This window comes from Apteryx mantelli, chromosome 15 (genome assembly GCF_036417845.1).
Source record: "Apteryx mantelli isolate bAptMan1 chromosome 15, bAptMan1.hap1, whole genome shotgun sequence".
In the NCBI taxonomy this organism is placed as follows: domain Eukaryota; kingdom Metazoa; phylum Chordata; class Aves; order Apterygiformes; family Apterygidae; genus Apteryx; species Apteryx mantelli.
The window spans coordinates 20396633-20423473 of NC_089992.1; the positions used below are offsets into that span (position 1 = coordinate 20396633).

Here is a 26841-nt window from a genome sequence, read left to right on the forward strand (position 1 = left end):
ATGCATCACCACATGTATTTCCATGTATTTTTTGTTCAGTATCTGATGATTTACATTAAGACAGTTTTTGGAGTAACATGTGTAACTGCATTTTAACTTGCTGACAGAATAGGCATATAACCAGATGTGGTAAGAATAATTTATTCTCCACTTTTCTTCCTGTGAAAGGAATACAAGAGTCTTAATGCTCCAGAAATGCTCTGGAGACTCAGACCGTACATGTGAACTACAACGTGGCGTAATCAGTTGTCAGTGTGCAGCCCAAAAATACAGGTGTATGGTATAAATGCTATGGCAGCCACATACAAGCTACAAAAGGTTACCTCTCCCTTCCTCAGTTTCAAGGCTAAGTTTTCTTCCACTCCATCCTCTAATGGATGTGTTTTAAAACTTGGTGAAAACTGATCCCCATGGTATTTCCCCAGAAGACTGTGCAGTCTTAAAAGTTCACACATGGTTCTGCGCTGCACTGTATATCTAAGTTGTTTTGTATTCCAAGAAGCTTTTGTGAAATTTTAGAGCTGTCTTGAAGAAGACCGTACAACTAGTTTCAATGTCAATAGTATGAAACATCTGGAAGCAGGATTATTTCTGTCATCTGCTGCCAAAATAATATTTTGCTTATGGAATTAAAATTTAAGGGATTTTCCCAAATCCACATAATATTCTTGAGTGCTTTAATTTGCATTAGGACATTTACATTAGCATATACATCTGTAAAAGACCATCTTGCCAGCCAACTCCTATTGGTTATTCAGGAGCTTTATTCCACCTAAAGCTAGGATTAATGTATGCTCCTGAAACAGACTTCAGTTGCAGTAACAGATTTTCTTCAGCTAAGTGCCTTTTCCCATCTGCTCTTAGAATCAGGTCTGCGAGTATTTGTCTTCAGTGATCGCCTTGCCACAGTTACGTACGACTTCCTGACTCCCTGACAGGATTGCTTCCCTGTTTTCCAGATGTGCCATGTCTTTATACTTTGCAGCTTCAGCTCCTTAACAGAGATGACCACAGGTCAAATGCTGAATCTCAAGCAGTAAGGGAATCCACTATTTGCACCAAACTGTGTTTTCAAATACAAATACTTGCTGAAAAACAGCAAACAAAACCTAGCTTCTGAAGCACCTTGCCAGTATATCTGAAGCAGTGCAATACATAAGTAAAATAACTCTTAGCTCTCTCTGTTACTGGTAAAGCTTGTTTTTGCTCTCGCAGAGTAGGCTCTCCTGCTAAAAGGAGCATTTTGTCGATACTGTTTCTAGGAGTTACAGCAGACATACTTAACTACATCCCCAAACGAGAGAATTGACAAAAGTTTTATCTGTATTCTTGCGGTCACAGAGATAATCAAGATACTAATCATATGAAAACCCATTCCACATAATTTTCCTAGGATTGTTGACAGCCAGAACAATAGTAATAGTGTCAACTATCCACAAATTTCAGTTGGATGGCAAGTTGAAACTATATTGTTTGCTCCTTCAGTGTTGATGGCAGAAACATCAACATGCTCATTCCCAACTTCCAAATTATTTCCCACACCACTCCCAACACTGATACCTTCCAAACGCCCTTTACTTAGCTGCCAGAACTTCTCACTTCCCTGTGACAACCTCTACTATGCAACTATACATTGTTAACACAAATCTGTCACATCGGAAATGAGAAAGGGAGGACAGTGTAAAATAAACCGAATTTACTATCCAAATAACTGACAGAGGACATATCATAACTGCATCAGTAATTTTCATACTTCATAAAAAAACTCATGTTGGTTACACTAGGAAAAGTTGCAGCAGAATACCAAGACCTCTGCCAGCAGAAGAATCCCTCACTCACCACAGGGTTTGTGCTATATCAATTTCTATACACTGAATTGGCTTACTGTTTCTTAAGAAAGGTTCATATGCTTTTGTCCTTTTTCATTAGGGCAGATATATTCTTGAAGAATAACTGTGTTGGAAAGTAACTCCTCCTTGCAATGATATGACAGAAACCAAGTCACAGAAGCCTGGTATTTACAGGCCTCTGAACTGTGCAGAGAGCCAGAAGAAGAGTTAATGCTGCTGGCCGCGGAGCTGCTTACCCGCTGCAACTCCTGTGCTCACTCTGGGAGGAGAGCTGCCGTCTCCCGGGTGGATTACAAAGAAACTCTCGCCAAACACACAACCCCAAGGCTGCTGTTGCACACCACAGCAGGGATGTGCTCTTCAGCCTAGCAGGTTTGCTTGCTTGGGCTTTCCCACGTTTAACCTAAGATTTTTCTATTCAGGTTCACATTAAAAATAAAATCAATTGCTTCACTGGTCAGCAAGAAATTGGCAGACTTTGGTAACTGTATAAATAAAACAATAATAACTGAAAAACCTGTCACTTACCATTCATGTATTGTAGTAGTTATTTGATTTCTCCAGTTTATTTGAGCAAATTAAAGAAACTGCATAGAATCATAATTAGATCTTTGTAAATGCAAGTCAGGCCTCTTTATAATCCCAAAAGAGAGCACTGGTTTGACCAATCACTGAAGATGCTGATGTTTGAAGTTAATTGACTTCCAGGAAGCTAGCAGAATTTAAGATTCATGATTAAATCCTGTTGGCCAGCCTTAAAATCAATTACATTTTTCACTTTAGTAAAATGGTCTCTCTACAGAAATAAATTTTCCCAGTAAATCTGCTAACATCTGTGGTGGAATCCTCATTCAGCACAGTAGATCTCTCTTAGCCAAATCCACATAGCCTCACAACCTCATTTTTTAAGATCCACTTATAGAACATGACTGTAATTTCTTGAAAGAATATTAATCCAAATCATAACATTCTCACAGCAAGTAGAATTTCTTTTCCAACACTCACCACCTATTATAGCCCAAACCACATACCATATAGCTATTCATTATATATATCCTGGGCTGCATTAGGAAGAGCGCTGCCAGCAGGTCGAGGGAGGTGATCCTTCTCCCCTGCTCAGCCCTGGTGAGTCCACACCTGGAGTGCTGGGTCCAGTGCTGGGCTCCCCAGCACAAGAGAGACATGGAGCTACTGGAGCAAGTCCAACAAAGGGCTACTAAGATGATTAAGGGACTGGAGCATCTGATGTACAAGGAGAGGCTGAGAGGGTTCAGACTGTTTAGAAGAGAAGAGAAGGCTCAGGGGGAATCTTTTCAGGGGGCATAAATACCTGAAGGGAGGGTGTAAGAAAGATGGAGCCAGACTCTTCTCAGTGGTGCCCAGTGATAGGATGAGAGGCAACAGGCACAAGTTCAAATACAAGAAATTCTGTTTAAACATAAGAAAAAAATACTGTAAGGGCTATCAAATACTGAAACAGGTTGCCCAAAGAGGTTGTGGAGTCTCCATCTTTGGAGATATTCAAAACCCAACTGGACATGGCCCTAAGCAACTTGCTCTAATTGACCCTGTTTTGAGCAGGGTGGGGACCAGCTAGGCTGTCTCCAGAATTGCCTTCCAACCTTAACCATTTTGTCACTCTTTATCAAAACTTCAAAGAACCTGTAAGGTCATCTATGAAATTGTCTTACACATGGTTAAAAAGAAAAAGAATTTCCTTGATAAAAGTCTGTATCAACATCTGTTTAAATCTGAATCCAAAGTGTTAAGGCTAAACATTTATTTTAAAAGAAATGTTTCTTCTGAATGTTGCCCAAAGTATTCCTTGTGTTTTGATGCAAAAGAAATCATGAATTTTCTTTGGTCCTCCCATTTCTTCTCAATGGTTTAGATTATAGTTTAACGAGTAACCATATTCTGGGCTACCCATTCCTCTTCTCTAGTGAATATTCTGATCAGCATCCTGGGCTTGGACACGGTACTGTAAAAGACTTTCTAGCAGCAACACCTGATGCCACAGCAGACCTCTCAAGTTGTAAATGAACCTTTGGATTTTCTTGCGGGTCTGCCACAAGACTATTTTGATGATGGGTAACCTGTGCCGTTTTCTTTTCTTGGACACCAACTTTTTTGCTGTATCATTTTGGACTGTGAGGGAAACCGATTTGTAAGCATATGGCTTTCTGTTCCTCACCAATTGATAAACAACAACTGGAATTTAAAACTTAGGCCCCCACCTGGCTATTTTATCTACTGCTCCCACATGTATTTTATACATCAGGCTTGCTTTATCACTCCTATGTGCAAATTACTCATTTGGCAAATATTAACAAAATGGAGCAGTTCTGATTATTTTAAATGTCATAAATATGCAGTTAACAAGCTTTTAAATTATCAAAGCTGTTATGAAGGTCATATTTGCTTTTGTTTCCTTACAGGCTATACATTACATATGTCTCTTAGCATTTTTTGTTCCTGATCATTCATGATTCACAAGGGAAGTACCTGACCTTTTAACTCTTATTAATACTTTATGCTACATCACCTGTACATTCTCCATCATCCTCCTTTCTTAAGGCTCATCATTACTTACCTGAAATGAGTGAACGTTGGCATCTATCATAGGCCTTTAAAAGGCTCCAGACCATACATGCAATCCACTGCATTCTTTCATGAATTATTCAGTGCCAGCATTCTTCCATCATCATCACTGGCTGGCTCCATTTCTTCTCTTCTATTGAGGTCTTGACTTATGAGCAGAATCTCCTGTTAGTCTTCCTTGATTGTCACGCTTTACTGCAATTAGTATTAATTATGTGGATTCTTGTCCAACATGTAGCTTTCTAGGCATAAAAGACTGTCATGTCGTAATGTTCAGTGAGGTTTTTTTTTCTTCCTCTTTCTCTCTCCTTTGCAAACTTTTATGTAATAAAGCATTCTTCTGTCAGGAGCTGTCAGCACCACATATATCTACTTGATAATAACCTTATGGTAATACAGTTAGCTAAAGTTGTGTGTGCAAGCCGACATGCATTCCCACAGAAAAGCCAATCTTGTAGCTTATCCATGACTTCCTATGGCTGACATGCAGTTAAACAGTGTTGCAAACAGCCTGCCTGATGAAATGAGTAACCTGTTACAGCCTTGAAAGAAATGCTGGCCTAGGATGTTAAACTTCTATTGGATGCTTGGGTATCATAAGTAGATTCTGACAAATACTGTTCACACGAATGTTTGCAGAATGAGAATGTCCCATGAATATTAATGATACACATTCTCATGAGCATTCGCAATCCACACAGCACGCGTAGGAGTCTTTGACCCTTCAAGGGCCTTGTCCATGTAAGAGAGACAAATCTGCTGTGATTTTAAGCTAAGATATTTTATTCTGTAGCTGAAAATGTAGAAACATACTGTTTTAGCTATACAATTCAAAAAGCAGACCTACAAATAGTTCTCAGAAGAAATGAAGAAAACACTGTGGTTGATAAAAGACAGGTGACAAGTAGATATTCCACATGTTCTTATGTAATATCATTGACTTCAAATCTGATTGTCAGTTATGAATTAACAAATAGATTTGCAGTAAAACACTGGACTATTAACCCTGCTTAAAGGGCTACACTTGGACTGAAAAGGATAAAGAAAAACCATAGCCTAGAATCAGGTAGTCCAAAACCAATAGTGGTAGAGACCAAAATCTCTATAAGGGGAAGGTTACCAAGAGAATACAAGAAGTTGAGATAATACAGAATAATACAGTGTGATGATAGGAAATAGGAAGAACATTACAACAGAAAAATACATCATGTTCCATGGGAGACATTTTAGGAAAAATGGGGGCACCAACAGAAAGGGACTCAAAGAGGAAGACTCAACTTGGCATGTAGCTGTGGTTTAAAAGAAAAATCTCATTAAAGTAATTCAAACTAAACAGTCAGCATCCAACACGGGCACAGGGTGAGTGTAGCTGGGGAAGAAAAAGCATTTCTGCCCTGTCTGGTAAGTACAAAGTCATCCTTTCCTCTCAAGTAAGACAAGAAATTCTTTTACTCAGCAAAGTAGCCATCAGAGAGAAGTCACAGCCCAGTGATGTCTATTGGAACAGGACCGGCAAGTAGCCAGGAAGAAAACCTGGATTCTTCCAAACTATTTCTAACTACTGGAATGAAACATTCCTTCTCTGCTGCAACGTTTTGTACAGTGAAAGGGCAAATACAGCTACAGAGCTGTAGTCCAACAGTGTGCCCAGGTGAGCACGTGTAGTTACCAAGACGCAAATGGAGACCAAGTATGGATGTGCTGGGTTTTACCAGCTGAGCAAAACATGCGGTGCCCTAAGGGGAAAAGCAAAGGCGAGCGCACATGGCAGCGCGCTGCAGCTGCCGCCGTGCTGGGCGAGGAGCCGCTCAGCTGCCAGCGGTCCTGCCGCTGCTCCGCAGTGCGCCGAGCAGGAAGGTCACCGAGCACCACGCTGTCCCACCAGGTGAGCAGAGCTGCCGCTGCACAAAGCTCAGAACATCCTGGCTTTGCCTGTTTGGAATTGTCTATACTTCTGATTAACTTTTCTTCTTGCTAGTAACACGTACAAATTGTGGCTATTGGTTATGTTGGATATTTGCTCTAGAGGCACAATATTATTGGGGAAGGGAAATATCTACTATACAGGCACAATATTACTGGGGGGGAAGGAATATCTCTTATAGAGAGGAAAGCATCAGAGTGAACAGAAAAAGAAAACAAACCAAGGCCTGGACCATAATACTAATTACAACTGGACTGCCAAAGACCACACTGCAAGATCAGCATGTTTCTAAGAGAATTAGAAAATGCCCAGGTTTGTGTGTCTGAATGTGTGCCGTGCATGAAGCTCCATTTGGGTAATGCCACTGATCATCTCTGTTACAGCTATCTTGAACTTGAAGACTGCTCAAAGCAAAAAAATCTCATTCAAAGTGGCTGGCAATTTCCCTGTAAGCTATTTGTGACTAAGAAACTGAAAAAAGAAAATCCCCAAAATATTTTTACAATTTTTGTTCATATGTGAAGAAAATAGGTTATCAGTCAAAGAAAAAACAAGGACAAACGTACATTAATGGGGTTTCCTATATTAAAATATCCTTTTTCTAGGCACGATATAGGCCCTAGAAGTCCTGCTGGTTCTCATGTGCTTTATGACAGTAAACAAACAAAATGAAACATGTTCCTTTAAATTCATGCTGACTAGACAGCTTTATTTCCACTCCAAAACTAACATAAGAGCATGACAAAATAAGAAGCCTAACAAAAATTTGGAATAAATTTAAAAATAGGTCTTTAATATGTAAAAACTTTCTCTAGCTTTGGCCTGTAATTGCTTCTTCACCTTGATGACATATTACCTCAATAGCACCAGAAATAAGGTTGCTGAACTGAAGCTAGTAAATGACCATAACCAAGAGTCTGAAAAATTGGTCTCTACTGGGCACATTACACTTCAAGTACCCCCCAGTAATCTCTCAGGGCACAAGCAGAAAGGCCAGGATAAGAGATCACCCTTCACAGAGGGGAAACATTTTCCTCCCCCAAGACCGAGTTTTATTGTCTGCAGTCACACCAGAGCTTTTACCGGGGGAAGGCCTGAGAGGGGAAAGTAGCAGCAACAACACAAGTGATAGCAGATTAAAAAAAAATAAAGACATTAAAATGTATCAGTATGCCATAACATTGTGGATGTTTTTCAGCAGGTTTATCAGACTGATCAGTCCCCAAATTAATTTTTAATACTTCCTTCTTTTAGAAGGATTTCTTTTTGCTTTTAAACACCATCCCGGGGTAACCGTGTATTTTCTCAAAATTTATTTCTCAGTCAATTTTAAAACAAAGTATTTCCGTTATAAGATTCAGGGCCGAGTATACAAACAAGACACTGCAAAATAAGCTGGTGTGTGAAGCTGGAGTACACCGGGGCCTGCAGGGGCCCCGCTTGCACAGACCCCTTCCCCAGCTGGCAGCGCGGTGCCTCAGGCTCTTTGCTGGCCACGAGCAACCACACAAGCGCTACTGCAGGCAGCTGGTGCACCGTAACCCCCCGCCTACCTCTCTGTAGCGCTTTATGTGCCCGGCACAGCACCCTGTCACCTGGTGCAATGAGATGCCCTATCAACCAGCATGTGCTTCCTTTCCAAAGGAAAATTTGTTACAAAAAACCATATATCTCGCAACAATTTAACAAAAAGAATCACAAGAGGCTGTGATGTTTCTGGGCTTCTGATCAGTCAAGGCAGCCACCTTCTTTAAGTTAATTTTCAGAAGCTGTATGAATTTCCCAGCTAAGACATTATTCTAACTACTTTCAGATGTTGTTTATGCAAATAGTGTTATTGTAGTCATGCCTCAAAAATACTATTGTTAAGCAAACAAACACAAGTCACGGCCGTATCCAGATCCAAGTCTTCCTGACTTCACCTAAAATTTTGCATTGTTTTCCATGGGCACTGGATGGATACAGTGATTACATTGATACCTGTGCAGTAATTAAACACTCATATCTTTGAAACCTGGTCTGTGGTGTCTCATCTCTCGAGTCATTGGTGGTGCTCATCTCTTTCCACTCTACTGTTTAAAACTGTTTCCCACAAACACGTTAACTTATCCATTAAAACTCTTGGCAGGTGCAGGGGGCTACTCACATACGGTGCTTCCAAGATCTACCTCTCTCCCTCCTGGACTGTAAAATATATGCCCAAAGCTAACATTTTATTCAAGGCAGCTTTCTCAAAAGCTGCTAGAAAAGGTATTACTTTCCCTCTCACCACAAATCTGACTGCAGGAGTCAGAAGGTCCCACATGGTAACTCTCTCCTCATGAGGGAGCATGGCAGGGCTGCAGTCCAGCAGCAAACAGCCACGGATTTACACTGGTAAATATAGTCTGTGGTTTTCTCTGGAGCTCCGGGTACATGGCATATGGACGGTGTTAAGAATATAACAGTGTAGGGAACATCTCTGTGGTAAGTAAAAGCAGCACTGGCACAGAGGCCACAGGGAACCCTGCTGCCAGACGCAGAGCAAATATCCAGCAGCTTTCAGAGGCACCGAGGTCTGGACCCAAAACCCAGGAACTGGGCTGGACCCCGATGCCCCCAACAGCGCCCTGGAATAGGAGATGCATCTGCCTCAGAGACTGTGTTTCTCCAAGCCAAGCCATTGTCACTCTGAAGCTCTCCCAGTCCCCTTAAGAGCACAGTTTTCCCTTTAGATTAATGCAGCTGGACACAGCCATGCCTTCGGAGGCTGCCAGAACTGCTCTGAATACAAGCAGGGCAACGGTCCCTTTTGCTATTCCCTTCCACGCTGATATACTTTAGGTTGTGCATCCATAAAACCATCTCATTGTAACACACACACTCTGTACATTTATTTTTCAGGACACACAAAGCAATTTTGGGAGAGGAATCACATGTCTGAGACACCTGATTTAAAAACAAACATGCATCAGTAGAAAGTGTTTACAAGGGAGACACATGCACAAAACGTGATCTGACATATCTATCACCTTCTTATATTGATAGGTGGGCATCCACTGACTTTCCCTTAACAGCATTTGCCAGGCAATAAAGAATTGAGCAAGTGTCAGGTTTTCTTTTTATTACTTTTTCCTAGACTGTTATGGTAGTGAAAATGGTCATGTCTGTTCTCTATTCTTGGCTAATAAATCTCAGTCAGGGCTTTCAAATTACACTGATATGTAGTCTCTCATGGTGCACTGGTTGCAGTCTGGCTCAAAACAAACTAAGAGCTTTCAGGCAATATAGGTAGCGACAGATAAATATTTTGAGAAAGAATCAAGACAGGTAAATATTTTGTGAAAGATCTGGTGTACCTTCCAAACAAGTCTCACCTGCTGACCAAGATGTGCCTCTCCTTGTAGTGTAACCTGAGAAAGCAGAGCTCGAAGCAGGGACCAGTATTACACATTTGTTTAGATAGCTTTACGTGCACCTAAGCAGTATAAGGAATAACACAGTTGTGTTTTCATTAGATCCAATTTTGAGAGATTTTTAGTGCATTCTAGCTATGGCACAACTTGCTATTTTATATAGATAAATAAAATACATCTTTCTTTCTATATTGATAGCTTTTTAATTTGGAAATTCAGTAGATAGATACACATGATAGTCATCTAAAATGTAAGGAAACATGCCCATTTTTATAATGAATCCAGTGCTGAATCTAAAAATCTCTCTTTGATCTTCCACCAGCCCAGTTATTCCCGATTTATATGTAGTAGTGTTTATGGATTACTTTTTTGTATGAAACAATCTATCCTACATTCTACTTTGTTAAAAAAAAAAAAAGTATAGCCTTTTTAGGCTAGAATGAAATAACGCCTGGCTCAGTACCACTGTTTGAGTGGGTGACAGTTCAAGCTCCTAGATTCCTGGTTTGGGTTACCGTTGCTGGAAGAGCACCCCAAGCCAGGCATGCCATCCTCTTCAGGACTGACAACGAGGACCAGGCCATGAAAGCTAGGACCAGCACGAGACCATTGAGCAGCAGTGAGAGTTTGACAGTTCTGCAGAACATCCCTCACACCCACATCCAGGGTCAAAAGCCCCATCATGTAGTTTTTCTAATTCCTCACTATCCTGATTGTGTTTCTCCTGTTGTGTTTACTTGCATTTCTTGTTCAATCATTCATACTGCTGCTATTTCTTTGCAAATTGAGGCAGTGAGGAAAGGGGAGAGAAAGGCTGGAAGAAGGTGGGAAGAGAGATCTATGCCACCTTCCTCCAGCTCCTCTATAACGTTACGGGACACATTCTTCTGCAGCAAAGTTTTTCTTCTTTCTTGACAAACGAGCCTTAGTACCTCTTTTCTCTGGCAGTTTTCTTAGAAATTCATGCAAGTCATTCTAGACAGGACAATTTATATTTGTGAGAACAGAAGAAAGATGCTACTGAGGTGCAACTGTGGCTTGTAAGGTTGCGTCCTGATGAACTGTAAATGCCATTTGTTCCACAAATAAACAACCGCTGATTGCACAAAGCTATGAGCTCTTTCACATAGATTCTACGTTGCTACAATTGCTTGCTCAGGTATACAAACCCAACTCACCTTCCTCTAATGTTATTTAATTTAAAAATAATGTACCCTCCAAGTCTTAGCATGGAATTGATTCAGTAGGCTATTTAATAGTAGAAAAATATTATGCATCATAATGCATATTATGCACTATAATTTGTGTAACACCTACACTGTGAGATTTGCTTTGTCCTGCTCAGAAGAAAGGACAAGATGCCTAGGATGTGATTTAATTAAGTTTTGATTTTACTAACTCACTGCATCTGGGAATTGCCAACAATAATTCACATGAGGCCAGCCCAGGATTCCCTCAGCCATGCAGAACTGCTGTTTTCCTCACTCCCATTCACTACAACGTGCATTACTGGGACCCGGCCACACTCTTCTCCACAAAAGGCTGGAGTGGTGCGTTGTGATCTAATAACAGAAGATGACAAGAGCATCATCTCCAGATGCCAAAGTTTTTACGGTATGTCTCACCCTGAGACAACTTTGGGTATCTATTTGTAAGAAAGCGAGAGCACGTACGGAACGGGTACCTCCACCAGGAACTTCCTGCCAGCCTGGGGATGTTCTTGACTGCTACAACAAAAGGCAAAATACTGCACTGTTCACTATTAATCTAGAAGCAGGGAGGAAAAGTGTCTTTGCAGTCCCAAAATTGCGATCTGCCCATTAAAGAGATGACAGAACTGGTATTATACCAGACTGGTAGGATTTACCTTCCCTCCCGCACGTGTAGCATACCAACATTAAAAGTGAACTCTCCAAAATCCTCCTCCCAAAGAATCTGTGCCTGCTTTAGCTGCAGCTACTGCCCAATGCAGGCACCTTGACTCAAAGGTTGTAAAGAAGGAAAGATTTTTCTAAAAAAGTGTGCGTGTGTGTATGCATGTGTGTGTAAATATACAGTATGTATATACAAAATCAGTTATCTCAAGCTTTGTTGGAAATCATTAGAGTTATATAACGCACATAGGTGTTCAAAGCAAGGTGACTTTAATTATTAAAGAAATGTCATGTTATTCAATTCCAGCAACCAAAAAATGGTCAATTTATATTTCAATCTACTGTAATGAAATATATATATTAGAAAAGGAGTCCCAGAAAAAAAATAAAGCTTACCTGTAGTTAGTTACTTTCTAATTGGAATAATGACTATAAATATTAAAAAAAAATTCTGCATAACTGCTAAAGGTAAGGCATGCAGTAAATCTCCAACCCAAATGGCATCTTGTTATGTGGAACTGCAAATCAAGTGGAACAAACAATGGTTAGAAGCATGTTATGCTCTGCATAATGCTCTTTTGTATCTATTGTTCAGCTTATATATAGATCCATCTTGAATCTAGTTAACTAGTAATTAAAGCTCTGCAAAATTCACAATTTTGTTTGAGACACTGCTGCAATACATACCAATTCATTTCATATGCTTTTGTAATAGTCCCATTTTGCTTATTTGCCATTATTTGAAAATAGTTATATTGTATTTTGAATTTACAAAATACAGTAGCTTTAATTTTTGTGGTTGTTCCAGGAGACTCATGCTTGAAAAACAGATCCGTTTTGATACCTGGAATTGGCTGTTTCCATAAGATATTAACCTCTCTTTCAAAGAATTCATGTATCAGCACCGCTGCAAAGGTGTCAGTTAATATCGGTCCATTTGTGAAGTAATGTGAAAAGCTTTTTGAATTCTGAGTAGAATTTTGTCATGAATAGTTCACATAGATCTACTAAATTTGCAATGAGGACTGAAATGATATTTCTCATGGTTTCTTTTAACTAGTTTCAAGCACATTGGATATGTACCAAAACAGTATCTTGTTTTTCCTAAGGGTTAGCTAGTTAATGACATTCTATTGATTTTATTTTTGTGATTCCAAATGCATACTTGAATAACATTTTGATGGTAAGTAAAGTCTTTTATCTGAAATAAAATCTATTGAAACAATTTTAAGTGTAAAATAAATATTCTTGATACATACAGCCCAACAGCCACAAATTCAGATTGACATTTTTCTCTCATGTAAGAGCTGAGGAAAGAAACTGATTTACAAAATAATATTTACTGTCTGTCTTTGGAGTTTAAGTAGCAAAACAAGGTGAAAATAAAAAGTTCTGGAAAGCAATTTTATTATTGTTTAATTTAGAAATCAACTATACAATGAAATCAGAAAAATCCTTCAACTTTGCCCAGGATCTGAGCTTTGTTTCTGTTCACCAGGTTATGCTCATATATGTACAAACAGCATCAGAACATCATATTTTCTAGTCTGACTAGAAGGATAACATAATAGAAACATCTCCCCATCTTCCCACTACGTATAACCAATAAAATATAATCAAATAATCACCAGAAATAGATCTCCTCAAAGACTGTTTACAGTTATGCAGAATAAATCCATTTGATGCACCCTATATACTGCCATTAATTTCCATGCAGTATCTTGTCTAACTGATAAAATTACCCTTCGGCTTGTCTCATCTGCTCTGTGCTCTGATTCCAGCTTCCTCAGCACTCACCCATTCATTCTGGCATTTCCCCCAACTTTTAATATACCATTAAACATGTCACATAATTCAGTCATTTTCAGCCAGGAACACAAAACAAGAGCTACTGAATCCGGTCAGATGAGGACGTCAGGAAAGTGCCATCTCTCCCTGTCCCCAAGCCAGCCGGGGCCAGAGGAAGCCGAGCGCAGTGGGCAGGCGCTGGCCGCGCCGCCGCCGCCACGCTCCCTCCTTCCTCCTCCCACCACGGCCGCCCAGCGCGGGGGGTTTCAGGGCAAATTCCCCTGGAGCTGCACTGCTTGAAGATGCGCAGTTTGCAGACAGAGTTGGTCCATTTGAGTCATGCTGGCTCTCTAGGCAAAACCTCAGCTCTACCTGGGAATGTGTGTTAACCTAACTTGAAATACTAGTGCTATAAATGTTGCGCATGAGCCCTTTCTTAGCAGGCCATCTCGTCTCTTGAACTCCTGAGACGGAGCTGAGGAGAGTATCCGTCTGTAAGCCCATGTCCAACCTGCCTCTGCAGTCAAAGTCTGAAGTAACAAAACACAAAATGATATTAGTATTTGAGAATAAAAGGTCACATGCCTGCAGCCAAACAGTTGTACAATTTCCATTTCTAAGCAACAGCTGATCTGTCTCTGCCCTATGGACTGCCTGGCTTACAGACAATTACAGGGCAAAAATTAAGGAAATAATCCCCATGCGGTGGGTTAAATATTTTCAATACACAACTATTATTGTGAGTATTGTCTTCCTTTTTCCTCCATTTTTACTGCACTGTATCCACACTGTCATCATATGCTCCAGATGAGAGCTGAGCATGTCCAATCTCATCCAAACTAATTTTGAAAAGATGCTGGTATCTTGTTTCTATATGGCTGAATATCATCAGCCATCAGGGCTATGGGACACAGATCCTCAAAGCAACTTCAAGCAATTTCACAAATGTGCTCCATAGGAATAATGGCAAAATAGGTTCTGCCATACCCAGACTGACAGTATTAAAAAAAACAAACAAAAAAACCAAAAAAGCCACACACCTCACACTGCTATTTTTATCCAGTTATAGCCATCCGAAGTTCCACGCTTAACAGAATTAAGGACACCTGACAGATCTAATAAAGTCATCATGAGCACGTTATCCTTGTCTATTAGCAGACCATCAAATGAAACTACCACTTACTTTGTATTATGGTAGTGTGGAGAGGACTTAATATATTAAGTCAGTAAACACATTGCTCCCTGCATGGAGAAACACTCCCTCCCCCAGAGAACTAATTGCCTAATTAAAAGATTCTCCTGTTTTTACTGCTTCTCAATCACAGAGCAAGAAATAAGGGTATTCTAACCTGAATAAGCTTCATTCAGCTGTGTTTTTGTTTATGTATTGCTATGCAGGTTATTTACACACTATCCTGCTCAAAATCTAGCCAAGGTTATTTAAGCTGGTGTTCCTTTGAGGTTAGCTGTAGGGGGATTAAAACTGTTTTGTAAATTAGATCCTCCTGCATAATAGCTATTATATATGCACCTGATAGAGGATAACTGGCCTCAAAAAGGGAAACTGAGTCCTGGTGGGACAGAGCAGCCGTTGCCTCCTGCCTCCCTCCTGCTTTGGGCCAAGCAAGAGGCTGGTGCCTCCAAGGGAAGCTCAGCACTTGCAGTGAGGAGAGGAAGGCTGCAGGGCTCTCCAGGAGGGCCAGCGAGTGGAGACGGAGAGGGGCCGACAGGCTTGCGCAGGGATGCTTGCCGAGAGAGGAGAGCGATGAAACCTGAGGGAGATGTGAGGAATTTGGGAACAAAAAGGAGCTAAGAGATAAAAGCTTCCCCCCACCCCTTCTAAAAAGGTCAAAGCTCAGAAGGACATGAATAAGCTGAGTACATGGCTATGTGTTAACCCTTAAGCACAACAAAACCCTGCAAGAGATGCTTCTATCCTACATGGCCTTGATGGAGTCTGATAATAGTTTGATTGAAAATGATAAATATTGGCCACTGAATAGGAGATCAAACATGACCTAAGGCTGACGTCAGTCCCCCAGGTCTGCAGAGGGATCAATGCAATTTCCTGTGCTTGAACCCAAAGGGGCAGCAGGACTAACCTCAGCACCGTTTTAGCCTGCCTTAAAGCTGCAAGTAAGTCATCCTGCACAAATATTAACTTTCAGTTTTACCAGATGGCTGCTATCTTAAAAGGATTCTTTGGTCTCTGTTACGACTTTTCATCACTGTGCACAACACAGAGGAATTACCGGAGTCTTGTAGCATCAGTTACATAGATTTGTCTCTGGTGTGTAACCCTTGTATGGTAACATTGATTCGAATGATGAATACTGCTTCCTGCCTGAGAAGGCCCAACAGTGTTTTCTGTATCTTGTCCCCTCCAGATTACAAGGTTTGGCTTGCTCAGAACAGTGTCACCAAGTGACCAAACACTGTTACTCTACTGCAGCCACTGATGCCATGGAAGGGTGGCACTTTTCTTGATGAAAACCATTTCCCATTACAATAAACAGCACAAAAGGTAGGAAGGAAGGAAGGAAGGAAGGAAGGAAGGAAGGAAGGAAGGAAGAAAGAGACATTCCTGAGTTAGAGATATGACGATAATCCTAAAACTAAATATAAAAATGTGGGTATGCATTTTAAAAAGTCTGAAGTTTATTTTCTTCCTGTGTATAGAATTGTAGGCCAATAATGTGAAGCAGATAGCATCACGCCCACTGCTACAGCTCTGCAAAAGTAGGTGGTGTTGGTGATAATGGATGGCAGCATCACACTAAATATTATAATCGTGCTCCCAGAATTGCAGTACCTGAGAAGTGCAGTTAACACCAAGAATATCTTGTTAAATTTGCTGGCATTTTCTTGACAAGTATGGAAATTCAAAACTTTACTTTTTCAAAAGCAAGTACCAAATCACAGTAGAACCACTGGAAGGACATTTTATAACTGCCAGAGTCATTGGTAAAACAGGTAAATACCAAAATGTATACCTGGCAGCTGCTATAACACTGATGCTCGAGACGAGGCTAGTAAGAATACATCACCCATCTCATACTGTGAAACTGGTAGGCGCTGATTGAAATTCACCCGTTTACGGACATGATGACTACATAAGATTCAACCATTCACTTGCACTTAAGCTTTTGTTTAAACTTCCAAGTGGCCAGAAGTCTTGAGCAGTCCCCATTAAGATCAAACTAAAACAGTTTACAATACCCCCCAAAAGTCCAAGTGTTTTGCAGGACAGCAACTTTTAAGTCATGCAGCTGCTACTCGTGTCCTAAAGAACAGAAGGCTACAAATTTAGAAATAAAGACAGAATTGGTATCTTCTGTATCATTTACACTCTCTTAGGATGAAGACCATAGAATCTAGAAGTTCCTCAATTTACTGCATAGATAACACTTATCTGATGAAAACTCCATATTTATTCACAAATCTGTAGATGCATATACCTGCATAAGTCAAATTCTAGAAGAGATTCTTCAGGACTGTTCATCCATCCTAAATATCGCTTCTTACCACAAACAAATGAACAAACAAGCATTTTACTGCTACACATTGACAATATTATCATATGCAAGCCTTCTTCACATCACTTGAGATTTAATCATACTGCATTGGAATTCAGACTCAAATGCTGCTGCCTTATAGCAGCGGACCAGAAATGATGACAAATGATACATATTTACAGCATGTGCTAATATGATACCTTGTTAGGTTTCACTAAAGACTAATTGTTTTGCAGGATTTCGAGATTTTCTGTGATACAGTCTTGCTACAATAGCTCAGCAGAGCTGGACGGTCTGACAGGCACTGCCCTAACACGGCTGGATGAGACCCTGTTGGGGCACACCACACATTGGTACTGCTTCTAGAGGAAGTTTCTTAAAGAAAGGGCTAGGTGTCTGCTTCCAGGCCCCCTATAAAGCAAGGTTCTTATCTATTAAGAAAAGAAAGAAAACAAAGCACTTACTTTGTGACTAATTACCAGCCCTTTTCATCTGTTCTCAGTTCTACAAGTGAAGAAATCATTCAGGTAAGGCTGAGACATGCAAATATGCTCCTGTGTTTGTCATCTCCCTGTGTCACGCTAATGCTCGGGCCTGGAGGACAGTTGCTCTGTGGTCCCGTGTAAGTATTTCTTACCAAAGGCCATGGCCTTTAGAATATAAACACTGAATAAAACTTTAAGCAAAGGATGCCAATTTCTCTTTCAGTCCTCACTGACTTCTTGCTGAAAAATTATTTTGTATTCTATCTAGTGTCCACATTTCTCTTCCCCACTTAAGTCCTCCTAATGAGAGTGCATTAAACTCTAAGGCTAAATGTTAAAATATACCCTTTGTTGGATCGCTGTTTAGAATCCCTTTGTCAGGAGGAAAAAAAAAAAGACCTAGCAGAAATAGATATGTAAATAAAAAAGGAAGATGCAGTGGGAAAATAATATGTAACAAACAATTCAATGCATCTGTTCGCCTTACAACTAAGAGACCTAAACAGACAACTGTACTTCATCTGCTGCTGCACAGAGAAAAGCTGTTCCACACTCAAACATTTAAGTAAACAGACTTCATTCTTGATTCTTAAATGCAAAAACCTGAGAATCAGAAGTGGCCCCAGAGGTACCAAGAGCCTGTCTCAGGTCAGACGCAGTCCTCCAAGCCCTGGCTGCCCAGCGGAGGCCTCGCGCCGAGCCGCCGGTGCGTGGGGAGCAGCGGGAGGCGGCGACCCCCCGCCGGCCCCCGAGACGCACACGAGCGTCTCGGTCAGTGCCGATGGCACTCGTCAGTCGGCAGCGTGGCCACAGACCTCTGCCTGGCAGTTTCTACACTCAGTTACACCAGTTTCACTCATCTGTGTTATAAAGAGAGGTAGACTGTTGTAAATGCAGGGAGCCGCCCCAGCCCAGCGGAACAGTAACGCTTGTGTTTTACAATCTGCAAAGCAGTAACTAGCCGCTGCGGCGATGGCTCTTTCGACAGGAAAAGCGGGGCAAAGCAGGAGTCCCTCGGGGCGGCAAGCGAAGCTCGCTGACGCACCTCACCTGGTGGTGCGAGACCAGGAGAAACAAGCTCGCGTACGGGCGGGCGACTCCCGGCTGCAGGCGCCGCTCCTCGCGCTGCAGGTGCACGGCCCCGGCGCTGCGGACACGAGGGCTGGATGCAGCCGCTTGAGCTCAGACCATTTTGTAGCATCGCTCCCGAGAATCCAGCAAAGCTTCGTGAACGCTGACGCGCAGGCCCCATCTTCGTGCTTCGAGCCGCTTCCCAAAGCCAGCCCCGGGACGCCAGGGCACAGCCACGGCCGTCGGAGGCGTGCGGCGACGAGGAAGTCGCCTGCCGGCGGGGCCGGGACCGCAGGGCCTGCAGCGGAGCGTGGGCCGCCGCGGGAGGCCCGGGGGAGGCTCTCAGGGCCGCTAAAGGCTGCCGGCGGGGCCGGGCCGGCGGGGGCCCCCTCTGCCCGCGAAGGAGCCGCCCCGGCGGGAGGGAGGCCGCCTCCGACATCGCCGCGCCTCCGACATCGCCGCGCCTCGGGCCTCCTACCCTGCTCGGAGTTTCACTATGAAGGCTGTTTCCTCAGGGCAGACGACGCGCTATCGCCGCTGTCACGCAGCTGCCACGCGTGCTCCGCGCGCGGCCATGCAAACCCGCGGCCTCGCCTCGCTCGCAGCCTGCCTCAAACCGTGCTAAGCAGCAGGATCCACCAATGCCCCCCAAAACGGGGGGCTGTAAATGAAAGCGTGACAGGCGCCATCACACAGGATGATGAGAAAGAATTATGGCAGCAGAGAAAACACAAGGAGATGAAAGGAAATAAATGTGGATAATTGGAATGATTTAATTTGCTAATGTTGCATAAGAAGAGTAATTAGTTCAGTAACAGTGAGAGAAGCAGAGGAATCAGACTAGTAATCACAAATAATTACGTGCCAATTATACATAGTAAGGTTTTTTGTTGTTACTGAATGGTCAGAATTTGGGAACTGGACCAAATAACAGACCTCGCATTCTCTGTTTTAGTCGCTTTCTCCTTCCTACAGCAGCAAAGCTTTTCTACCTTTTCTCTGGTTAAAAAAAAAAAAAAAAAAAAAGGATGTGATGTACATCCAAATTGGGCAGTGGTATTATCAGGAAAGATAGACTTCTAGTGTCTTTCCAAAGCTTCCTTTCCGTAGCCAAAATCTTTGTCTTGTCCACACTGTCACTACCATCTGCCAGCAGCCTCCTCAGCGCAGAAGCCATCTGGCAGCCCCTGACCTCGAGCTTTGCCTGCTCTCGCTGCCGCGCCTGCCCGGGCTTCTGCAGCGCCCCAGCTCGCGCGAGCCTCCTACCCGCCTCTCGCACCTCCTCCCGGGAGGACCCATCCACGCAAATACTGCTAAGCCAACAAACACGGAAGCAGCTGAATACTGATCGTCTCTCCCCTTTACAAAAATAACCTCTTTTTACTTCTTTCCGGTTGTTTCCTAGGTAGAATAAAATGCAGGCTATTCACTTTCCGTTGTTCTCCAATAAAAAATGAATACAATACTAGAATAATTCACTGCTCAAACTGAATCATGAATGAGTTGATTTGAATATATTCTTTCTACTTAAATACAACCTAAAATAAAAATCATGAAAATGGAGCCCTATATTTTACTACCAAACTGTACTATACTGGTTACAGAGCTGGCTTTACATCTGACAGCCTTTATCTGAGTGAAACTTGAAGCTTTTTAGATTCTAAGTTAAACAATTTTACTTTATCAACTTTAGATAAAATTATTATAACAAACTAAGAAAACACTGTATATAAAGTATTAAAATGCCACCACCACAGGAGTTTGAAATTCGTATCTACTGAGGTAAAACTTTGTCCAGATATGAAATGGTGTATTTAGTAACATGTCAACAGTTTTCCTGTCTTTCAAGTTTGCACAGAATTTCATGATAATCCCCACTCAGATTCCCACACATCCGTAAGAGCATTTAATGAAATTCATTATATTTTGCTTGAATGGAAAAAGAGCTGTCTTTCAATTACAGATAACACACTACTACTGGAGAAGTTACTACCTGGAAATCCTGATCCTGATTATTTTTCCTAATGTAAAAAAGCACAAAGTACCACCTTCTCTGAAGTCTTTTACAGTATAAAATAAAGCAAATAACTGGCATCTAGTAGATAATATCACCATTTCCACTTAAACCAGTTCATTGGATCAGTTCAGAAGCAGCACTTCTAATACAGGTTTTTCTTTGCCATGTTTATCTTGCAACTCACTTCACAAGAAGATTTTGATATTTTAAGCGGTATATTGCTCTTACACTTTAGTGACAGTTCTAGGTAGCACTTAGGATCTCTCTAGCCATGGTTTGATAGCATGACATATGATACAGTTCTTTTGTAGATTGAACTTATATATGTAACTTCCTGAGAATATGTTTGTTATATGTTTGTGTTCTGCAACCGCACGGACAAAACTGTTCTGATAACGGGGGTGGGGGCCGTTGCCTCTCGTTGAGCTGGGTGACACCGCAGGGACATGGCCCGTGCCTGCCGGGTCACATCTGTGGGACTCTTTGCAGCTGACTGTCTGCTGCACGGCACGGTGGCTCCTCTCCCATCCTGGACACTCAGGACACGGTTAACTGGGATGGGGACGGCAGCTCGAGGAGCTGCAGAGGTGCCCAGTGCTGTGCAGGAGGCAGCTCGTGGGGAACAAGGAGGCAGCTTTTCAGCCCCCGGTAACTCCGTCTGCTCACTTGTATACCACAGCGATACTATGACGCCTTTTCTGAATTTGTAGAGCCTGAAGACCACTTGCTTTCCCCTGGAAAAGATGTCTGATTTGGGACACTTTAGATACATGTAAACAGGAAAAAAATTAGGGAATATGCTGTCAGGTGATGAGAATAACATGCAACTTTTAAGTACCCCATGGCCATTTGCTAGCCGTCCATCTGCATCGGCTCAGGACAGCAGGAAGGACAGCTCTCTCGCCTCCTGTTCCAGGCCCGTGGGCCCATCCTCCTTGCATCTTTTTCCCCTCTCCACCAAGGGACATTCATGCTGCGTGTCTGCTCTGACCATTTCCTCGCCACCTCCCTCCCCAACACAGCACCCCCCAGGCTGCCTGATCCGTAGCCACCCAGTGGCAATTAACCATTGCCTTGGCTAAAGGTTTGCTTTCTTCGCTTTATTTTTAAGTGAAACAGAGAGGAATCAGTCCCACTAAGGCTTTATTTTAACTAATTTGGAACTTGCATCTGTAACTTTCCTGGAATATGTTTGCTTAAAAGAGTGTTTCAGATTTACACCCCACATTCCCCCTTCAGATATAAAATGTTCCATGTTTAATTTTTCCCAGTCTTTCCTCTGGGGCAGTACTGGCATGCCAACCTGGTAAGCTTTATGCCATCCTGTTTGCAAAGCTCTTCTGATGCTTGTGGTTTTTTTCTTTTTCTTTTTTCTTGCGAGATTGTTTGCTTGCTTTCCCTCTCTCCAATACGAGGGAATATTTACCTAGGTCACGGGGAGAGCCCTGAGAGCAGAGTCAGAGGGGCAGAAACCTCATTTACAACACGGAAGAGAAACAGTGGCTCCCTTGGCCCATCCCTGTGCTGCAGCAGCAGCGCTGGGGCCGCGGCTCGTTTGCTGGTTCAGCTGCCGCGAAGCATAGGAAGGAATCACGACCCCGAGTCCAACAGAGCCGTATCCCAAACCTCTCCCCTTCATCCGGTGGCAAGTCTCAAACCTCTCCCCAGTTCTCAGAGAAACTCGGGATCCTCCTGCGGGGAACGTGTTCCTTTTATTTCCCTGGGGATCAGAGCTACGGCCTTGATACTGCTTTCGGGTGCAGGAAACGCTTCAGACAGTCAACCCCAAGTCAGCTCAGATAACGGAACTCAAATATTGAAAAGGAGTGAAAAACTCAAATTATGCAAATTCACCGCACCGAGTAATTCACAATTCCCCTTCATGTCGCCCCATTGGCAGTTACAGTTTTCCTGCGTGCAGAGGGAGGGGACTGGATTTAATTAGAGGCGGCTTCCGTTCTAAAAGTATTATGTTGTGTAAGGCAGGCAGTGTGATCTAAGGCATGCAGAACTGCAGGGGGACCCTGCAGGGCTTATATGCCTCAGCTCCCCATTTGTAAAATAATATAATAATATTTTATTAAATAAGTCAACATGAATCTGATTTATCAGCTGATAAAAAAGTTATACAAAAACTAGGTATTTATATATTTGTCTCTTCCACATATGTAGCTAAAGATAGTGACATTTCATACCATTCAATATCTAGTTCTTAGACATTTTTTTTCCCATGAAAACTACTTAAAATTTTTTTTTCCTCCTGATACAAAATGCCAGCATATAAAAGTTTTCCCCATACCTTAATTTGGACAATTTCTTTCCTATGACACTGTAAAGATTAAGGGAAATAATTCTTACAGCATGTCAGAGCCTGTTCTACCTGCTCAACATGGAGATGCCTTTTTCACCTCGAGGCCCCTTGCAGGACAAGGCCTGCTCCCTGTCTGGGCTGACACGCTCCCCAGATGTTCCTTCTGTGGACAAACACGAGCGACTTGAGAGCCCTTTAGTGCTCTGAGGATCGTAGTGGAAGAATCTGCCTAGGTACTTTCCTTTGCCCACCATCACTTACTGTATATCATTCAACATAATGTTCAGGATTCAATGCATATATAGAGAATGAATTTGTGCCTGAATTAAGAAGTTTTAGGGCTTTAAAAATAGACTATTAAAGCTTGCAACCTCACACATCAGAGTCTTAAATGCTTCAACTATTTTGCAAAATTCATTCATGCAAAGAATTTTAAAAGTACACTACAACATCTATTTTTACCCACCATCATCTGTGGATCAATGTATTTTCTCTTAGCTCATACATCTTCCAAAATTGCTCTGGAAGTCCTCGCTTCCATCCTTGTTTCATTGGATGTCTGAACAAGGAAAAATACTGTGCCTTTGTCCCAAACTCCTCACAATTTCCAAAAAGCTCCAAAAATGCTCATCAAAACACTTCAGAGTACAGAGGTAACCAAAATAAGATAGAGTGTAATCTAAACCTATTGTCAATTTGGTTTCAGAGAAATAACCTTAGTCACTTCACAAAGTTTCCATTCACAGAACTTTAAGAATAATCTGCTTAGTGAATGGATTTTGCTTTTCTGTTAAGGTCTACAAGGACTAATAAAGCCTTCCTTAGTTGACTAGCTCTAGTTTTGGCCATGTAAGTAACACATAAACTGGATTTCAACAGAAGCCTTCAGCTCTGCTGTCAGTGTTTCTTTTTTAAGAAGTGGGTAGTCTCTTTCCAACATTCACTTAGCCAACATCTACCTGAAGTTTTTCAAGAAAAAGACAGAGATATATCAGCTTGAGAGTGATATATGTCTCACTTATACAACAAGGAAGCTATTTGCAGGGCACATGAATTCAGAGGAAAAAGTTGCAGACAGTATATCCAGTGTTAAAGCCTAAGAGTTATGCAAACAGCTCTCCAGGAAATACAATGCAGGCCATGTGTTACAAAAGCACAAGTAAGTGAAAAAAAAGTCTCTGTCTTTGCCAAAATGCTATCAAAATTATAAAAATAAGAAACTGTAAAACTGTTTCTGATTCTGACTACTTACAACCAGAAGCAGCAGCAAGCTAAGTGGCACATGGAAACTGGAACTTGATCTCCAAGAGGGACAAAGACAGGTAGCATCCACCAAGAGAGCAGAGTCCACACCATCCCTGGGAGCTCCTGTGCTGTGCCCCAAAGTCCCTAGGGACAGATTCACTCCCAACCCAGATGCTGGCACAGAAATGCTGGGTTTGTCAAGCACACTGAGGCTCTCAGAGAAAAATAATACTAACTTGAGGACAAATTTGAAAATTTGACTTACGTGAGAATAGTTTTCCCTCTTTGGAAACAGAGGACTAAAGAAGTGTACTTGTGTTACAGCACATTTAATTTTACTATTTCTGCTTGATAATTCTCTCTCTCTCCCTTTTTTTTTTTTTTTGCAAGTTACAAAATTATGATATAGCTGTCTAAACAAGAGTTGGAACTGAGGAAATAATGTGATAAAATTGGCTTCTTGTGGCAAAATAACCACAAGCTGTTGGTTATTTCCATCAGTTTCTCCACTCTTAAAATGAATTCAACACTATTTTTAGGGTGGGGGGTTAGGATCTGAATGATTCTGTGTTAATAACAGAAATTCCCTGATCAATACATGTACCTCGATTTCCATCTGTTAGGTAAATCATAGGTTTTGCTTTCATGACACAGAAAGTGGTTAACACTTTTGGTGCAAATATTCATATAAATACTCACAACATTTGGTCCCCGCACATACGTGTATGCAAATCTAAAATTCTCTTTCCACAAATATTCTTCCAAGTAAAACTTGCTCACCAGAACATTCACATAAGGACAATATGAGCTGTGGGAGTATTGTGATAAATTCATTTCAGTATCTGAATTGTGATCTAAAATAGATAAAAAGGGCAAAACAGATTTATTACATCCACTATGAACAAAGTGATCGGAGGAAATAACAGCTTTATGATTGAATAAATACAACTAAACCCATTAGTCTCCAAATGTCAACAAAATATCAAGACTAGTTCTCTGCTTCATGGAGTACTAAGTTCTCGTCTCAACTCCAACTAAAAGGCAAGACTGGTATATGACAGAAATCACCAGGTAGGGCCACAATTATGATGACAAAATTGAACTGGGCATGGCATTATTTTATCTATGGGGTGTTGAAGATCCTCAGGATGGTTGGTGCCAGGAAGGCCAGGGTGCACCAGAACAGTGATGGCCTGTGCAGCAGCATTACTTCCACTTCAAGACCATTCTACAAGAGTTGTGTTTGGTGGAATGTGGGATGGGAAATATTCTACCTTTAAGGAAAAAAAAAAAAAAAAAAAGTTCAGTTCTTTCAGCATCTTCCTCTGGTTCTGGCTTTGAAGTACAAAATATCTCACAGGCATAATCTAGTTTAAACTGTATAATCAGCAGAGCCTCATTCCCAGTCAAATTGTAACTGTCTTCAATCTTGCACTGAATTAGAGCTGCCTCCATGTATTGTGTATCTGTGGAGTTTTATATATAATTAACATTTACCAGATACTCTATCAAGAGCTCTACAGGCCCAATATTCAGCTGTTAAAACAAATTGTTAATAGATACAATTGTTAACATCCTTTTACCTTCCTCTCCTTTTCCTCCAGCTGTCTCACACAAGTTCATGTGATTGCAGTCTTCTATCCAAAGCCAAATCCCACCCCTTGAGAGGTTAAGCTAAAAAAGTAAACTAAACAAAACGCTCTTTCAGCTCTTTTCCCAGGCTTTTTGTGTTCTTTCCACCTTACCACTAAGGTCTTTCTTTTAGTATGTGAACCGTTTCCTTTTCTCCAGGCCTCAAACCGGGACTCTTTGCTGGGTCTTTGAATGCCTACTTTTCTCTTCTGTTTTACTCCCTCCCTGGCACTTTCATTAGACAGCTTCCATATAGATGTGACTTTTCCCTGGAAAGCAATATGGAGCAATTCCCACCATGATCCTCCCTTTTCATCCTTCTCCTTTAGCAGTATTATGACCTTTTGTCCTACAACTTTCCACTCATTTCCAACATCCAACTTTGATTCTTTTCTGATGACCAGCTCCACCTTAAAAAATATCTACAATCAAAATTGCTTTATTTTAAAGACCCATAACTTATTGGCCATGATCATATTTTGAGAAACACTGTATTTTATAAAACTGCTTTCCCAACAAGGCAGGTCAAAACTAATAACACTAACTGTCTTTTAAAGTATCTAAAATCCTGATGCATTCAGCATGGTGAGAGTAATCCAGATCTTTAGCTTTAAAGCAGTATCATTTCTCAAAACATGGCAACTGTAAAATGCAGGTCTACAAGGCCAATGGAGGTAAGTAGTGGGAGTGATTAAGGTCTTAATCTGCATCTGACTAAATACTCCTCTAGTCTCTCTGCAAAGAAGTAATGTGCAAAAGACACAAAGTAGCATCTCAAAGAGCTTTCAGAAATAGTAGAGTGGGGAAAAAAAAAAAAAGAAAGAGAGAGAGAGAGAGAGAGACTCTCCCTGGCAAGCAGCAAGAGAAGCAGCTTCTGGAAGTTAGTGCATCCACAAAAGACAATAAATGAAGAAGGTTTTGCAAGAACAACACAGAGCTAAAAATATAAGAGCATTTGATACTGGAAAGACTTCTAATATGCCTCTTGCCCATATCTCCACCCATCACGTAATCTCTAATCATTAATACAATCTCCGCTGTTTCAAGGAGCTGACTACTCAAGTCAGCCAAAAGGGAAAAGTCGATATGAGCAGATGATGAAAACTGTAGGTGCCCTAGGAAAGACAGACTAC

General features: G+C 41.6%; 1 long non-coding RNA gene across 3 annotated transcripts in view; it reads right to left on the bottom strand.

Annotated features, from left to right (window-relative positions):
* Window positions 1–26841, bottom strand: part of LOC106496492 (uncharacterized) — a 287771-nt gene that overhangs the window by 141584 nt on the left and 119346 nt on the right. Inside the window, exon 6 of one of the 3 annotated variants that reach the window (XR_010885699.1) lies at window positions 24857–24930. The exons of the other annotated variants lie outside the window; for them this stretch is intronic. This is a non-coding gene — a long non-coding RNA (uncharacterized lncRNA). The remainder of the gene's footprint in view (window positions 1–24856; window positions 24931–26841) is intronic. 3 annotated transcript variants of the gene reach the window in all.